This window comes from Chrysemys picta, chromosome 4 (assembly GCF_011386835.1).
Source record: "Chrysemys picta bellii isolate R12L10 chromosome 4, ASM1138683v2, whole genome shotgun sequence".
NCBI classification, from domain to species: domain Eukaryota; kingdom Metazoa; phylum Chordata; order Testudines; family Emydidae; genus Chrysemys; species Chrysemys picta.
Genome location: NC_088794.1, coordinates 82,050,731 through 82,068,827, shown reverse-complemented (window position 1 = coordinate 82,068,827; position 18,097 = coordinate 82,050,731). Strand labels below are relative to the sequence as shown.

At 45.6% G+C, this 18,097-nt stretch overlaps 1 protein-coding gene across 3 annotated transcripts in view; it reads right to left on the bottom strand.

Moving 5' to 3' along the window:
- The window catches only part of LOC101950900 (transmembrane protein 263-like), a 317,383-nt gene that overhangs the window by 78,612 nt on the left and 220,674 nt on the right, over nucleotides 1-18,097 (bottom strand). The gene's annotated exons all lie outside the window — the stretch shown is intronic.

The window sequence follows — 18,097 nt, the reverse complement described above, 5'->3', positions numbered from 1 at the left end:
TCCTGGTTATGTCTCTTTCTTCTCTTTGCATCCTCCGCTGCTATACCAGCAGACATGCCTAAGCTAGCAGTCTCTGGTAAATCCTACGATAACATAGTGGTGCTTTAACATTTTGCCTCCTCTGAGCCTCCATATTAATTGACTGGAGACAGGATTATGATGGGATGGCACAGAAGAGAGATTTTGCACTTTTGCCCTAATGCTGCGGCACAACTATGGGACATTCGTAATCCTTGGCACTCATCACCCTAGTACTGGAGTGTCTAAGAAATGCCAATAATAAAATAAATATAGCTGTCCTTTTAAAAAACATACCAAGAGTAGAAGGGGAGTACTCCTAGAACTGTGCCAAACGCAATCAGTGAAGGAGAACAAGCATTTAAAAGAAGGCAGTTCAGAAACCCTGGTCTCTACAATGTCCCACCAGGGGACAGGTTAGATACAGTAGGAAACTCACACAGCAATACTATACAGGAGTGGAGGACATGAAGTGAAGAATACAACTCAAACTGTAGAGCGAAACATAGGCTGGCAGGGTGCAATTACCCAAATTGGAATCTGGCCAGAGCCTGGGGGTTAAACACTTCAGCTTTTGAGAGACGTGTCATGCGTTCTTTAATGGCCAGAAGGTGACAGGACATCTGTTTCAAATCTGATTGGAAATACCATGTGGGGGTAGGGAAAGGCGGGTAAACCCGAGGTCAGTGGGGCAGTCATGCCAGCCTGTGAAGCCACAAGATCTCTTTCCCTCTCCGGTGCTGAGGAAGGTGGTGTGGGAAAGATGAGGCAAAGCCAAGATTATATTAAATATGTTCAGGTGCTTGGCAACATCAGTGCACCAGTAATGGCATTCCTGTCCTCTCCATGGCAACGCATCGATATTGTATTAAAACACGGAGCAGCGCAAGTTTACAAACAGTTACTGAAAAACACAAACAAGGCAGAAGAAGCCAAAAAAAAAAAAAAGGGGGGGGGGGGGGAAATGAGTGAGGCCAGGTTTCAAAGGGTGGTTTGGAGATTTCATTTCGTTACCGGTTCTCCTCCAACAAATCTTCTGTTCCTGACAGCAGGGTTGGGACATGTGAGGGGGTAGAGGAGACACACACAGAAGTCTCATTTTGGTTCAGAATTGGAGGCAACGCCTCACTCAAATCTTGTTAATTTGTGAAGCTGCTGGAGTGATTGATGCTCCAGGCAGCAGCAGCTTTCCTTGCAGCTCACAGAATTGCTATTAGAGAGCTACAGAGCCTAGCGCTCCTTCCAGGAGCCCTTGCGCTGAATACAAACATCGGGACCTCTCCTTCGCCAGCTGCCAGCCTTCCTCCCCACCCTCTCCACCCCCTTTGGGTTACTTTGAAGGAGCCTCTGCCTTGGAAACAAGAGATTTCGAAAAGAAAGGCTGGCTGTCTAAATGTTGCATGCAGTACAAACACAGGGGGACACGGTGCGTGCGTGCGTGCGTGCCTGCCTGCCTTCCAGGGGAAGGCATTAGCTGGGGGCAGGACTGCCTTGCGGTCAGTGGAGATTTGCAGGAGAATGGAATGTAGATCTGTGTGTTTTTTATCTGCAAAATGAAGTTGATGTGCTGCCTGTCACTAGCATGCTAGACCAAGACACACTGATGTATTCACCCGGCAGGGCGGAGGCTGAGAAGGACAGATTGCAGAGGACCCCTTCCCATCTGTCAAACCTTAGCAAGTACCTCCCAAGCTGTATGAAAAGATGGGGTTATCCCCCAGGCAGCCAGGGGGATGTCCTCCCTCCATCCAGAAACTCCCCTCTTCCCCAAAGCCATCTTCCTCTCTGCACAGGCCATGCACGTGTCAGGGCCAATCTCCTGCTTCTTCAGTGGCAGAGAGAGATAGAGAGCGGGCTCTGCTTTCATTTTGCAGCCAGAATTCCAAAGGGAGGCAGGCGGAAGGGGGTGGGGGAGAGGAACAACATTTTGACAGGGTGCAATAATGAAAAGATGACAGAAGCCTCAGACGGAGGAGCAAAGAGTCTCTCTGCTTCCCATGCACAATGATGGATGAAAGGGAACGGATGAAGGATCATGCAGCAACGGGGCTGCATGCAGAACAGAAAGTGCACAGCTCCATTCCACCAGGGACCACAAAGTTTGAGTGAACTGGCAGGGGGCTGTTGTGCTTCTCCTGTGCTTTCCCTGAAGGCTTAGCCAGAGTGGAATGGGGCGGTTGGGCTTTCTCTGGCTTTACTCTGCAAGGTGCTGCTCTGGGTTTACAATGACCTGTACAGTACTACAGCCCCTAATTTCAGTAGTGCTAGATGAGAGAGGTTTTAGAATAAACTCACAGGCTCTCACTACCTCCCTCAAACAGGATTTCACCTTGTAGTCTGGAGGAACAGTCTCTAAGGAGTAGGTTTGAAGCAGCTCCGATTTTGCAGGGCACCATATAGAAAAAAGTTTCACCTAACCTATCTGCCCACTAATTTAATATACCTGGAGCAGACTGAGGAACTGTAGGAACTTACAAGGGGAGAGGAATCTCAAAGGGGACTGGGAATGGGGGACAGAATCTTTCACCACTGGGCTGTGGGCTCAAATCTCAGGTCAGCGGTGACTCAAGGCTGTTACCATATTGTTACTACTTCGTGACCAATATGAAATGAAGCTTGGGGGGCTCAGTTGCTTCCAGCAGACAGCTGTCTACTGACTGCTCAAGTGGTCATTCAAGTCCCCCTTCCTCTTGTATGTAATTCAGCAGTGGGACCAAGGCTATAGAGAGGGGACCTTCCAGGACACAGGAAACACACCCTGGTGGGATGATGTGCATGTGGGAAGCCTGCCTTGCTGCTGGCCCTGCTGCACCTAGTCTGTCTTTGGGGCTGTCAGTTCAGCACCTTTTGACATACGTGTTTGTTTTTTTTAAACGAAGAGTGGATGGCAAGTGAGTCAGGTGGGGCTCATTTACCTCAGCAGGGTCACTCCATTTGGATCCCCTTGGTGGATTATCTCTTCTCTTCTACTCAGATGGCCAAATCTCTCTCTCTCCATGCCCCAGTCTATCCCCTGTCACCAGGTCTCATGTTATTAGCTTCCTCTCTGGCACCCTGCTGCCACCTCCAACTCATTTTCTCCAAAACTGATCTCTCCTCTGAATCCTCCCCCCTTCCTTTTCTGTCTTCATGATCAACACCATTAGCCTTCCTCCCTCCCAAGCTTGTTATCTTTCGCTCGTCTCCTCTTCTCTCTTCACTCCACATTACACTCTTGCCAAGGAGTCTTGTCTTCTTCCTTTACTATCACAAAATCTGTCTCTTTTCTTGCTCTCTGCCCCCACCCCTCTGCTAACACCACTGCCCATCTCTTGACCTTGTCTCACATGGAACAGTATTTGCCCTCTCCTGTCTCAATCTCCTTGCCTCTTAACTCTGTCTCCTCCAGTGTACAGAAATCAGAGCTGCTAACAATTTTTCTTTCCCCCTCTACTCTGACCATCTCTCTTTTTTCCTTGTCTCCTTACATTGGTTCCATATCCCCAACAACATTTAATTGAAACTCCTTATCTTCCCCCCAAAGCCCTGTACATCTTACCCCACATTTTCCTTTGCTCTTATTTCCCCTTTATCTTGCTCTAGATACTCTTCCCAATCCTTCCTCCTTATTTCATATTAGCGGAGGAAGGATGGCCGTGTGGTTAAGGCATTGGACGGATACTCCGATATGGGCTAAATTCCAGGCTTTCCCACAGACTCCCTGTGTGATCTTGGACATGTCACATACTGTCTCTCGCTCTGCCTCAGTTCCCCATCAGTGAAATGGAGATAACAGAACTTCCTTGCTCTCCCCCTCTGCCCATCTTTTCGATTTAGATTGTCATCTCTTTGAAGCAGGAATTGTCTCTCTATATAATTACGTACAGCACCTAGCACAATAGAGTCCTTTTGGGGCTCTCTAGATAGTAGTGTAACATCTTCCTTGGTCATCCACTCCCACTCTCAGCTTTGCCCCTTCTTTTATGCCACCCCCTATGCCTGGAGCAGCCTTTCTCCTCATCAACCAAACTTTCCCAAATCTTTCAGGTCCTTTGAAACTCCCTCTTCCATTAATCTCTCCTCTCCCCTTTTAATCACTTCTAATCCTATAATTTGGTGGCTGATTTTCTGTGACTTTCCTGCCTTAGTGCCTGATTCAGTCAGGTGTCAAGCACCTTCTGCAAGTATGAACATCTGCAGCTCTTTGAAGCCAGTAGGAATTGAGGGCACTTGCCACCTCGCAGGATCAGACCCTTACATTGGAACCCATCAGGTTTGTAAAATCCACCCTGTTTGTAAGTGTCACATACCAGTGCCAATAAATAAATAATAAGGATGAGGTAATAATCCATAGTATCTACATGGGCCTTTACATTTTTCCACAGCACTCTGCCAACACTGATGGACTGACTGTCGCCACATTTTGCCCAGCTGGGATCCACATACTTCCCATCATTATGCAGCTCACTGCTGAATCCATTTTGTTTAAGTCTTCTATTCCTCAGGACCAGAGGATGTGCTCACTCGTTATACTAAATGAGGTAGCTTCCCAGCTGGAAGGTGCATTTTTCTACCTACTTTACTTAATCATTCTCTTTGTAAATTTTAAATAGCTTTTTAGAATGAATAATTCTAATGGTGAAGGAACAGCAGCTATAGAAACCAGAGCGCTCTTTGGACAGTGAAGGTATGTCTACATTGCAATTAAAACCCTGCAGCTGGCCCATGCCAGGTGACTCTGGCGCGCTGGGCTTGGCAGGAGCGCTGCCAGCTTTTCCGTCGCCCTAGGCAGTGGAAGGTCCCGCCCCGAAATGCCGCCCCTCCACAGAGGCGGCAGAAGGTCCCGCCGCGGAAATACCGCCACAGTCGCCGCCCCCCAAATCGCAGCGCCCTAGGCAACCGCCTAGGTCGCCTAATGGGTTCCGCCGGCTCTGGGGCTTGGGCTGTGAGACGGTTTAACTGCAGTGTAGCCTGAGCTCTGGCTTTCACCTTGCAGCATCCTACAGCCTGGGCTCCAGCCCAAACCTATAAGTCTACACAGCAATTAAACAGCCCTGCAGCCCGAGCCCTGCAAGCCTGAGTCAGCTGGCATGGGCCAGCTGCAGATATCTAACTGCAGTGTAGACATACCCTAAGGCCTTGGCTACACTTACCCGGTAGTTCGGCGGCGAGCGATCAAACTTCTGGGTTCGACTTATCGCGTCTTGTCTGGACGCGATAAGTCGAACCCGGAAGTGCTCGCCGTCGACTGTGGTACTCCAGCTCGGCGAGAGGAGTACCGCGGAGTCGACGGGGGAGCCTGCCTGCCGCGTGTGGACCGAGGTAAGTTCGAACTAAGGTACTTCGAACTTCAGCTACGTTATTCACGTAGCTGAAGTTGCGTACCTTAGTTCGAATTAGGGGGTTAGTGTAGACCTGGCCTAAGAGTCTTGAGCTTTCTTTGCATGCTCTGCTCCCTTATGACTTCACTGTTGACCTGGAGGGATTTCCTGCTCCATGGGGGAAATATAGTTCGGTTTCTCAATTAACACAGCACTTGCCATGGAGATTGTGCAGAGCTTTCTCAATTTAGGAGTGGTAGTTTTGGAATGTGGAATCCTCTATTGTTCTGCGGACTGAGTGCACGTGCAAAAAACTCATTTCTCTTCCCCGTTGACTCAAACACGGCACCAGTGGTGAACGGTCTATTGCTCAAGAACTGAATGTCAGAATACGGAGCCGCCTGAGGGAAATACCACCTTAGAGATAATTTCTTAAAGGTCACCAGCTGTGAATCTCTCCAATCTGCTGATGCGTATTGATAGAATGCAGCTGTCCAGTGGGAGTCAGGCTGCCAACGCAGGCATCTCCATCCGACTGGATTCCTCCCACATGCAGTGCTGCTGCCACAGGAAGGTCATACACTCACCAGGCCATGTCTTCCCTTAGAGCTGTGGGCCGTGAGAGCCCTCACTTAATTTTACAATTAACTTTTTGAACCATCTGCTGAGCACAGAAGGCATTTTTAGTGCTTTGGAAAAGTGGTGGAGATGGAACATGTAGTAGAGGAGAACCCCTGACTGGCTAATACAGTGCTGAGGAGTGGCCTCTCCTATAACGCCACTGTCAGCAGCAAGGATTACTCTGTGCTGACAGGAGCTTGTACTAATAAATCCTGTTGTTGTTCAACCATCCCCCGTAAAGGCAACGGGAGGGGGAGAGATGTGTCAGCTCAGAGATGTGCTGACAACATCACAACTCAGCACGCAAAAGGCAAAAAGGTCTCAAAGGAGTCACTTGCTCAGCCCTGCATTTTTAGATGAAGCTGTGCTAATATGAACGCTAATAAATTGCTGCAGCAACACAGCTTTCTGCATGCAACCTCACACGTACACAGCTCTCATCTGGAAAACCTATGCTGTGTGCTGCTTTCAAGAGAGAAAAGCCACCAATTGCAGGACACTAATGCTGTGACACTATTTGTTTCACATATAGAAAAAAGGAACCAGATACACTCGATCCTCTTTGATATCAGGGATTAATAGAGTTAATAGATTGTTAAAATGATTCACAATATATCGCTGATCTATATAAACCATGTGCTTCCCTCACTGTAATATTTGTATTCCTTCCTCCATTCCCTCTGTTATATCCACTTGTTGGGTTTTGTCTCTTTGGAGCAGGAACTGTCTCTTGCTATGTGTTTGTGCAGCACTTACCTCATGGGTTCCTAATTTTACTGGAGCTTCAGGGTGCTATTTAATACAGGGAATAAAATAATAAAAATTGGACAAACCTGGAATAATGCCACAACCAATCAGCATCTAGCCTCCATATAAACCATAGAGAAGATTCTCTCAAGGATATCCCCACCCTCCCAAACACCTTCTACTTGAAGACTGAATAGCTAGGGAATCCACTGGTCAATGTGTTACAATTGCTTAGAAGATCAGAAAAAATGCTGAATCAAAGGGAAGTAATACATATAGGACAGTGATATATGGGGTGAAACCCACAATGCACAACAATTGGTCTGTTGTTCAGTGAAAACAGGTAATATTAGTTAAACAACATTCAATTAATGACTGACAATATGGTAAAATGCAATGCAGTATACAAACTTTATTCCTTTAAATTGCAAGAAGTGTAGTTTGGAGGGGGCACAGCAACCCAGGCATTTCCTCTCCTGGCTAGCTGACAGTCATTGGGTAATTTTTAAAGTCCCACCTTTCTTTAGGGTACTGTGTGTTTCATAGTTCAGAGTTGGAGTAACATAAGAAAGTATGACTGCTTCAATCTTACTTCAAACAGGACCACTTTTTAATAAAGGTGGAGGAGTACTAATGCAGAAAACAGGACTGATACAACTTACCCTGTTTAAATTGCACTGCTGGCAATATTCCAGAGGAGCAGTTGTCCATTATCGAGCAGGGTTTATAATTTGGTCACTTAAATCATACCATATATGGCTTACTTTGCTATTGATTGTTTTGGATGGCAATGCTAACCATGAGCTAAACTCCAATAGCTGGTTAATCTTATTAAGCTTAGGTACCGAAAAGCCCTCAAGACGTCCAAAGTTGACTAATATTTTTTAACAATTTACATCCCTTACTGTCTCTCTTAATGTGTTTGTGCCTGTTTAATCTTCTGTGAACTCTTCTCTCTGTCCTTCTGACATGTATAAAGTGAGTTTGGGGAGTATGGCTAATAGAAATGGGAATTCTTGGAAAACAGAACTGGACACATCTCCTGGTTACAGCTTGTGACATTCTTTGGGAATGACATATTCCAACTGGAGTCCTTGTGGTGCGGACACCACACCTGGCTGCAGCAAAAGCCCCACATTGCAGCCTCTCTGGCACCCCTTTGTTATTACAAAACACGCCTCTCTGGGAAATAGTGGTTTTCATATATATCAGTTTTGCTGCACGGTTGGTCTTTCAAAGTCAATTCCACTGTCTAAGCAAAACTGGGCACGTTTCTGGCCGCTGGTGGGTGAATTTTCACTTCACGGAATAAAGAGAAAGAAAATCATTTTGTTACTTTGATGAAGGCGCCTTGCACATTTTGACAAACTGAAGTCCCTGCTGGGTGCTTACTGGCCATGAAGCTCTTTCATATCTCATTCATTATCAGAGAGAGACAGGAAAATACTTCCTCGTTTCTCTTGCGTATGAGTAAATTAGTGAAAACCACAGAGACTCAGTTTCATTAAAAGTGATGGAGTGAGACTGGTTGCAGCCTCTGCACAGTGGGGACTGGGCTGAGCTGACTCAGTGCAGCCTGCCCTGCAATTCAAGAAAGAGATTACTTGGAAATTTCTCTACTGAAACGCTAACTGCTTACATAAGCTGAACCTCAAGTCAGGATATGATGCTGTAAAGTCCAAATCCAAAGCTCAAGACTCAAGCTCCATCTGAAAGCCGCACGTTCCTCAGCTCCATACCCACACCTCAGCCACCCTCTCCAGTAACCCAGAGATCTTGCAAGTCCCAAGTATAAATATATGTGCCAAACTTGTGATCCCTGCATGATTTTTATCACTGCTATTAACAGCAACAACCATAATTATAGTTTATCTTAAGTGATATAAATCAAATAATACGAGTAATTCTGGAGTTTCTTTCAACCTCATATAGAGGTGATGTCTTACCAAAAATAAACCCCAGCTCTCACATATTACAAGGCAGGGGGAGCTGAGTGTGGGGAGAGAAAGCAAAGGGCTCATTTTAATACTGACTGATTCACACACACACCAGCATCCATCTGAAGCCTTATCTCCACTAGCTTATTTTCTCTAAAATTTCCACTGTTACTAACACCGATGCAGCTCTAGTGTAGACAAAGTGGTGGTGGCTACTTGCCTCCATGTTGCCTAGATTTGCTCTGGGTGACATGGTGAAAATACCATTGATTAATGGGGCCTTGTCTAAATTAAGAGTCCCAACAACTGCTACCACTGTGCAGCAGCAGTGGCATTAGCAACGGTGGGAGATTGTAGGGGGAAAAGTTTAGTGTAGATACAGTAGATTTGGGACTAATTTTGAATATTTTGTAAACCATCTCTTGGAGAACAGGTAGGGGAGATTTAGTGAACAGTGGGTTAGTTCAATAGCCTTTCATTTCTGGAAGCAGGGTAGCAAGGGACAAGGAGTATCATTGCATCGATTCTAATCTTTATGTATTAACATCTCAATATCACCGGACAGCACAATGCAAATCAATATCATAATAATACTTAGCACTCAATAGTGCTCTAAGCTCTCTGCATGCATTAACTAATGAATTGGCTACAGTCTGTTCAAGAGAGTCCTAGAACTGGAAGAGCAGGGAGTTCTGTAGTCAAGGATTCAAGTGCAGCGACAGAGTGGAAGGGTGAAGGCTTGCATACTGCCTGCCTGTTCTATGCTGGGCTCCGGCTCAAGCTCTGGCTCAAATTTGGCTCCGGCTCAAGGGACTACTTAACTCCCTGACAAATCTACAAAACTCACTGACATCTATAGCAGCAAAAGAACCTGGTGGATGACTTAACATAACTCACTCATAGTGCTGCTTGGCTCTACCTTCCAACAAGCCTGAATTCATACTGAGCCTGGTAATATAGAGTGCATACTCCTTTTCAGTGGTTTCTCTCTCTGGGTAATGCACATACATACAAGCCTAGTCTCTTGAGGAAAAAAACTCCATTATTCCATGAGTGTCACACTGCATGTAGACTCAGGAGTCATGACATTTTCACACAGCGCCTGCTCCGCCCCACATGAAAACTCGCTGGACTATTGGGACCTCCAGCATAAAAGCCATTTATCCAGGTTCTTTCATGGCACTTGTCACAATGGTATCCAAGAACTTACCTATGCTACTTCCTTACCTACACACCTCCTGGGTGTGGTGCTCTGTACCCTCTAGCGGCACCGAGACCACATAGAAATTAATGAGTCTGCTACAGCCTTAGTTAAGGGCCAAGCAGTAGAAGCTCATGCACTAAGCTCCAGAAGCCCCAAGTTCCATCCCAACGACCGAGGTCTGTCAGTGTTACACTTACCTGTGTTACTATGATGGTCTCATGTCCACAGGACACAAAGGGGGGCATTGGGAATGACATGACACCAAGCTATTTAGACACTTAATCCTCAGAAGAACATGAGACATGGATACACAAACAAGGGAAGAGGATGATAATATTCCAGGCACATGGCATGGCAGTCATCTGGTCTTTTCTGAAAGCTCTGCCACTCAGTATCTCAGAGGGATGGCCAAGCTCAGAGCTGGCAAGATAAACAGAAAACCTGAAGAAACAAATTGATGCTACTGTGTGCCACCAAGAAAAACTAAACCCATTACTCAAGGACAATAGGGCTATAAACATCTTCAAACTGCAGCAGACACAGAGTTCACACCAAATATAAGACAAATCAAAATCAGCTCTGTTCTCCGTGAGTATTGATAAGTCAAGAGCTCCCTGTTAGTTGAGAGGCAAGCATGCTGGGAAGAGCAACCACTTCCAGACAAGCTGCCTCATTCAGGCTGCCAACAAAATGCTGTCTGTTGCAGACGAGCCATCTCAAAATACTGAGCCACAGAGCAGCACTGGCCAAAAAGCTGATTAATATATTGTTTCAAAAGCCACAAGCAGATGCAGATATAACATGCACAGGTGGTTATCTGTCAAGGCTCAAGCTTCTCTCTAACACTGCAGGATGGCAGCATTTGCTCAAAATCTCCCGTATTACACAACAGAGGCACACAGTGAACACTCGACAGGCCATGGAATTTTAGAGTGCTTCCCACAACTGTATCCTCAGTCCAGGGCACCAAGTATGCTCCCACAGACGCTACATACCTCAGCACAAAATGCCTTATTTTGAGCTGCACAACCCCCAAACCACCTGTACTTCATGGTCCATTGGTTAGCTCACGTGAGCTCTTCTCTGATCAGTACACAGGAGATGTACATGCCTAACTTGCATTTCACATGTTGCGGGCGGGGGGAAGAAGTACTAATAACTGTGGTGTACTGAAAACGTTCACCATTACCAGAAGGAAATTTTGGCCAGTAGTATTGCTGTTAAACAGTTACTGTGTTCATACTGAGAGGTGGCTACACTTCAGTGGTGGGGAAAATAGCTCCCTACATACAGAGCAAAATTGTGGCTTTGCTCTTGTGAAATGGGCATAGAGTAGTATGGAGCCGCTTTAGTGGCTCTAGATAGATGCCAACTGGACCAGAGAATGCACTGTTTAGTGTTCTTTACATCTCCGGCAGAAAGGTCAACATGCATCCCCCCCCCCAGAGCCTACTGCCACACACAAATAGGAATGCGGGAGTGGGGGAGCAAAATACTGGTCACTCCTAACTTGTACAGCCCTGTTGTATCCTATGAGATGAGAGAGTCTATAACTATATGACAACTTTATTAATATAAAGAAAAACAATTATTTTGAAGCAGCTGAGCTTCCTACCCTTCTCCCCCCCGCCCCCAATAACTGACAACTCACAAAAGCAAGGAAATGCACGTGGCAACGACAAGGTATGTGTAAGATTAAAGGCACATACCGTTAAATGGTTTGACTTTACATATCCTTGCTTTCATGGGTTTGTATTAGGTATGTGGTGTGTGTAACAAGCCTAACTGCTTCACAAACAAGTCTTTGTGCATTAACCCTCCTAGGGTTTTGTTTTTTTTAATGCTCAAGTGGAGGACATGGAAGAGGGCAGGAAGACCTTTAGGGAAGTAAAACTGTATCTGATGATGGAGAATATTCTACCCCTTTTTGTTGTGGTATAAAAACTGACCAAAAAGTGTAGCACCTGAGGGAGATAGTTTTATGCTCACCCATGAAATTTCAAACTGATTGGCTACCTACTTTTAAAAAGAAAAATAAGAATTAATGCTCCATTTTAAGCCCACGTTAGAACACAACCTTAATTATGGAATCACTACCAGGCGCCTTCATAATTAGAGCCATCATATGATTTTCAGGGATTTTCCTGCTTTTTACCTAGTTCTAGAGCAGCTAACTGGGGCATAAGGAGGTTCCTTCAGGTCACTTGCATGGGGTCACACAGTGACAGAACCACGATTACAATGAAAGATGTTTCTGACTCTAGGCATTTACTCTCATCACTAGACCTCCCCACAGGCTCAGCACTTTCATTACAATGGCTGAAAAAATATACTCAGCTCAGAAAGAGCAAAGCACACAATATCTGCAACAGAGTCAGACAGGAGTAGATCACCACCAAAGAATGCAAATCTCCAAGTTAGAAGCCTGAATCACATCACTTTGAGCAGTGAGCAGCACAGGCTGAACAGAGGGGTCACTGTATAACCAAGACTATACAGGATTGTTTATTTCTGTTTGCACTGATGTAGTTATTTGTTTAAAACCTCTACCCCAAATATTTCAAAAGCATAGTGACCTCACCCAGCCAGTTGGAGTCAGACCCTGGAAAATTCATTCATAGCTCTCCTGACACCCTTCCAGACCCAAATCATGCTGGGTCTGAGGAAAGGAAAACACTGACTCCTTCCTTCTCTCCCCCTTTCCGCACCTGATTCTGCTTCTTGTTATTTTCATATCAATGCCTTTTCATCCTCAATCCCACCTCCTCTGCAAAGAGGCTTTGTGCTCCTGCCCAAAAGAATAACCAGTGCCAAGTTAGAAGGAATGAAGGAGTGTCACTAACCTCCTGACAGCAACACCCAGACACTATCGGCTACTGTCTACCTGTTTGTGCACTCGCTGCTCCGCATTAGCTGGCTATAATCTTCCTCAAGCACTGGTGAGCCAAAAAAAGCTTCTTAAAATCATTCACATGGCAAACCCTGAACTCCAGGACTGAGCAGTTGTTATGATCACTGTCACCACTTGTCAGGGTTAGTGAGGAAGCATGGTCTAGTCAGTGGGCACAGCACAGGACCAGGAGTCAGAAGACCACAAATTTACTATGAGAACTTGGGCATTTCTCAAAGTCTCTCTCTGTGCTTTCTGGCCCACAGGCAAACTTGCACCTATCAACAACAAGTTGTGAATTAAAGTCAGTTTAGTTTGTGGACACATTATTTTGCAATAAAAGTAGTTAGAAGTGATGTTAGCTAAGGCCTTGTCTCCCCCAAAGCTTGCACTGGTTTAATTAAACTGTTGCAAATCCCTGTGTGGACATTTTAATTCTGGTTTAAGAGGAGTTTATTTCAATTTAGCTTAAACCTATTCCTAATCAATTTAAGCTAAACTGAAAGGAAAAGTAAAAATAATGTAAATAAAAATCTGTTTAAATTCCCAACTGTTTCAATGCTCTGTATAGACAATGTTAAGGTCAGTAACAAACTGGACTTTATCTCAATCTACTTTACCTACTTCTATTCTGAAATGAGAGCATCCACACAGAGACCGGCACCAAAATAACTAAACTGGTTTCAGTTCATACCTTTTGTTCTTTCAGGGGCAGCATGCATGTATGCCATCACTTGGCTTCCTTAACTGTCAAATGGAGACATTGGTGACCTATTTTTCAACATGTTTTGAGATGCTTCACTAATCAGTGTTTGTTGCATTTTGAGATGCTCCAATGGAAGGGACCAGAGAAGCACAAACACCAACCCATCACAAAAAGCAAAACACAAAAATGCTACATCTTCCGGAAAATAAACCCCCAACCTGGCCTACAGCCATCCTGTAGTGTTAGCCTATACACGTAGAGCTGACTGGAGAATGACAATTCTGCTTTGCGGCAACTTTCAAGGTTTCAAAATTTGTTTTCATTCTGCACCAGAACAAAACCAAAATCTTTTGAATGTTCTCATGAAAGCGGAATGGTGTGGAAGTGTCTGCTGTCAGACGGAAAAACTCAGTTTCTGATTCTGTGTGGCGTGGGATGTGGGAGACCCACATTTAAGTCTCCGCCCTGCCTGATTCAAAGTAAACTTCTTCATCCCAGATCACTCTGCGTCAGCAGAGAAGGGCCTTGAACCTGGGTCCTCTATGCCCCGGCCAGTGCCCTAACCACCAGGATATAGCGTGAGAGAGTCTCGTTGTTTGACAAAAACATTGTCAAAACAGAGACATCTGCCCCAAATATTTTGATTTAGATGAAACAGTACAAAATATTTCAACAAGCTCTCCATACAAGATAAGCAGGACCAGGCTGGATCAGTACTTGGAGGGGAGCCCTCTAAGGAAACGCCAGAGTGCTGCAGGAGGTGGTGCTGGCTGGTCGAACTCTACTAGCCTAGGCAGTACTGATATCAATGCCCCAGCATAATGCTAGGGATACTGTGCTGTGGAAGGTACAGCCTTTAAAAGAAGACAAACAAGAGTCAACCACTTGTGGTTAGAGTCCTGCACGGATACAAATTTATAGCCGCGGATGCAGATATTCGCAGCTATAAATCGGTATCTGCAAAACCGCAGAGCTCTCCCGGGAACTGCAGCAGCAAAAGGAGCAGAACGTGGGGCTGCGGTTCCCAAGAGCCAGTGCCCCATTTCAGCAGCTCCTCCGGTGTGGCTGTACCTCCCCCAGACCTGCCCCTGTTCTTTCCACGCAGCTGTCTGCGTCTCCTGTCCGGGGGTGTGCACACCGCTTGAACATAAGAGCGCGACCAGGGACAGTTGCCGGTGAGCCTGGTGCCCGCCCCAGTAGGTGGGCCTGGGGGCGATACAGCTGTCAGTGTGGGGCGCTGGAATATTCTGCTCCTTTCGCTGCTGCGGTTCCTTGGAGAGCCCTGCTGTTCTGCAGATACCGATTTATATCCGTGGATATCCACATCCGCAGGTATAATTTTGTATCCGCGTAGGGCTCTACTTGTGGTCTTTGAGAGCCCTGGCACTTTACCCAAGGCAGTCAGGGTGTTAGGCCTGGTATCTTTGCCAAATTCCACCTCTCACCACATTTGCCTACTCAAATTCCCCTGCGGTTTCAATTGGATATGAGATACATCACTTCCTGTCCTAAACTATTGTGCAGTGTTGCTCTGTATTGTATAACAGATACTATGTTCCAACTTAAAGGAGTCTGCATTTCTGTGGTGGGAAAAGGTATCCCTGTGCATGGTTTGTATATCAGTTCAAGCATGTATGCAGTGTTGTAGCCGTATTGGTCCCAGGAGCTTAGAGAGACAAGGTAGGTGAGGTAATATCTTTTACTGGACCAACGTCTGTTGGTGAGAGAGACAAGTTTTGAGCTGACACAGGCTCTTCTTCAGGTCGTGTAAGACAATGTGGAATCCTTTGGGATGAAAGGGGCTACATACATACACACAAACACACACACACAAAGATACAGTAATATTTTGTAAAGCTTCTCCCAAAACACTTTACAGAGTTAGAGATATCCAAGGTATTAATACTATAAGAGATAATTCTGACAGGAGTCCCCTCTGGTGAGCCCTTGGTGTGTGTGCAAGAACCGAAAGCCTTTTAATCGAAACCCTTTCATGTGCACCCGGAGCAGCCCCAGGCCATGTAGCCTAAACGTGGCACTTTATGAAAGTACAGGAACATTTCAAGCTTCAAAACCTCATGAGAAAAACTTCTACTTGTTAGAGAGGGAGAAATGTGCATGAAAATATGAAGGGTTGGTATGGCAGTCTAGAGGGAAAGCAACTTGCTACCATGGGGGGTGGGTCGGGGAGACTTGAGTTTGGAGATAGCGGTCTCAGCCCCTTGATGTTGGGAGCACCTCACATCGCTCTGCATGGACTTCTCTGGCCAAGCAAGGAGCAACAATGCTAGACTCTGCAAAAAGCCACAAACTCTCCTTGGCTGGGAGATGGTGCCTGCGAGGTGGGGGTGGGGAGTGCGGAGAAAGGTCCAAAACAGGCACAGAGAAAAACCTAGCATTGTGCTCAAAGGGAAAAAATATCTGCTCCTTGCGGGGGCTGCTGAGTGGTAACACTATGTTCTTGCCTACAAGAGACATTGCTTCAATTTCTTACCAGGGTCCTTTCCCCTGTAAGCTGTGAGAGTGAGAGGCCACACTCTTGGCCCTTCAAGGGAAAGAGGCTGGAAAAAGAGAGTGCCTGGCTTTAATCAGCCAGCTAAGGTGCCACTGTTGAATAAAGAGTGGCAATAAGTTCTGAACAGTTCCCCTAAGCTGGAAAGATGGAAGCTAGAGCAAGAAGGGGAATGGGGGTGAGGGGCAGGAGACAGACTTGAAAGAAGACACAAGGGGCCAAGTTTTCAGCTGGACTCCATGATCATGTCAGGATTTTACATGCACCTGCTGGGTGCGCCCTCTATTTGTGTAGGCATTTTAATGTGGCAAGGTGGGGGCGTTGCTGACAGTGCAGTCTTTGTCAGACTCATCTGCAGCTACAAAAAATTCTTATTTCTTGTAGTACGGCACGTGCTGTAGTTCTCTGAAAACCCAATTACACCGTCCTCTGTTCTGATCCGTATTAGGTATGCCTCAGTGGCAGACCAGCTCGGCAATAATTCCATCCGCGAGAACTCTCATCGGAAGAGCAAACCTCCAGTAGCAGAAACAATCAGAAAGCAGGCAAGAGCAAGGCTAATCCATTTAAGTGAGACTAAAACAGCCTTTATTATTATTAATAATAAAAAAATAGGCTTAACTAGTGATGCTAGAAATTATCTGTGTCGGTCAAGCAAAGCATAGACCTTGCAGCAACTGACTGGCAACCAGAGTTTGGGGGAGGGAGGAGAGAAGGGGAAAGGAGGGGGCCTGGAAAAAGGCAATATACTCTATCAGCTCTCAGAGTCTCTCCCAGCTTTTCATTGGCTTCACCCCATCAACTCAGAAATCAAAAAGCTTCAAGCATCAGACATTTGCGTCTGCTCCATCTTCATCACTGCCAGACACAGCCCTGTGATTAAAAGAATGGAGAAATAAGGAGCTTACAGATTCATTTTCCCCAGCTGATATGGTGACTTTCTGCACTGAGGTATCGATCCATGGGTCTGGCCTCTGCCGATAACTACATGCCACGGGGGTTAATTTAACTCTCCGCAGCCTGGCACTGCTTCTGATGCTGTGCAGAGAATGGTTATAAATTATACAGCCCTACAAAGACAAAGCAGGAAAGAATTTTCTCAGCACGTTTCCTTTGTCTCTCATCCTTCTGCAACTGGACCCGTTTTGCTGCTTGTAAGCCTCATTTATTTTCTTCCTGAAATTATATTAGAACCATTCACTCAAGTATAAACAACCCTTAGGGTGCTGTGAATTACAGCCGCAGACAGGAAAAGGGCAAAAAGAGAAGCCTTCCAAAGTGGCTAGTTATTTTTATTTACACACACAAACACACACGGCCTAAAAATGCAGTTGCTACTAGCGAGTTTTAACTGAACTCACACCCTACAGCCATTCTCCATGTTGCAGAAATGGTGGCTATTACTCTCTTGAAGGGGCTACTACACAAGTCACTCGCATCAAGTCCAAGAATAAAACAACGACTGAGCAATGTTAACTGGAAGGACAGTCCATGCACAGATTCTGCTTTGATGATACATCTCATTGTGCTGTGATGACAACATATAGCAACAGTAGTTCAACTCAAAATAAAGTTAAAACTATTTTAAACCTCATATGCCAAATTCTAACCTGCAGTGTGTGTTAGTCACAAACAAACTCTAAACATGTCAGGAAGGTTTGAGATCCACTCTTGAGCCTTATAGATGTTTCCTACTTCAAGCTCCAGCAAAATTTCCTGCTAATATGGCCCTATAGAGAATTCCCTCCTCACCCCAAATTGGGCCACCATTTTAACCCTGTACTCCTAAGCAAAAACTGCTGCATTTACGCATCTGATCCTAATCCCTACTAAATTCTCTCCTTCCACACAGGCTGAGTGCACCAATGACCACACATTCCATTGTCTACTGCTAGCACTGTACGTAACTGTATGCTCTTCAGAGCAAGGCTGGTATTGTATGCATTATAACCACTGTAAAGTGCCATGTACTCACGTCTCAAGGATGAAAATCCCATTTGTATCCCACTATGATCTTGGGATCTAGATAAGTTTCCACTTTTTCTCCTGAATACTACAGCAGAGAAATTTATTCTATTACTACCTCCTATCTATTGCAGTAATGCGTAAAATGCTTATTCATTTGAAATGTAAATGCTGAACTCATTCTGGGGCAGAGAATT